Here is a 263-nt window from a genome sequence, read left to right as displayed (position 1 = left end):
TCTTTTAGAGATTAATTTGTTTGCCCAAATATTTGTATGTAAACAGTTTCTAACCTTAATATTTTAATTTTAAATCGCACCTTTAAGAAAAAACATTATTTCTTACCTGTGTTTATCTTTAAGAAGGGATTTTTTCAAATAATGGAAAGTTATTATTCCCCACCTTCTTCAAAAAAAGCCCAAACAAAAAAATATTAAATTTTCTCAGCCGGAAGGGAAATTTTCATTTCGCAACTAAACAAATTCCCGGGGCTTAATTTAAT

Source organism: Penaeus monodon, chromosome 23, assembly GCF_015228065.2.
Source record: "Penaeus monodon isolate SGIC_2016 chromosome 23, NSTDA_Pmon_1, whole genome shotgun sequence".
In the NCBI taxonomy this organism is placed as follows: domain Eukaryota; kingdom Metazoa; phylum Arthropoda; class Malacostraca; order Decapoda; family Penaeidae; genus Penaeus; species Penaeus monodon.
This window is presented reverse-complemented; position numbering follows the sequence as displayed.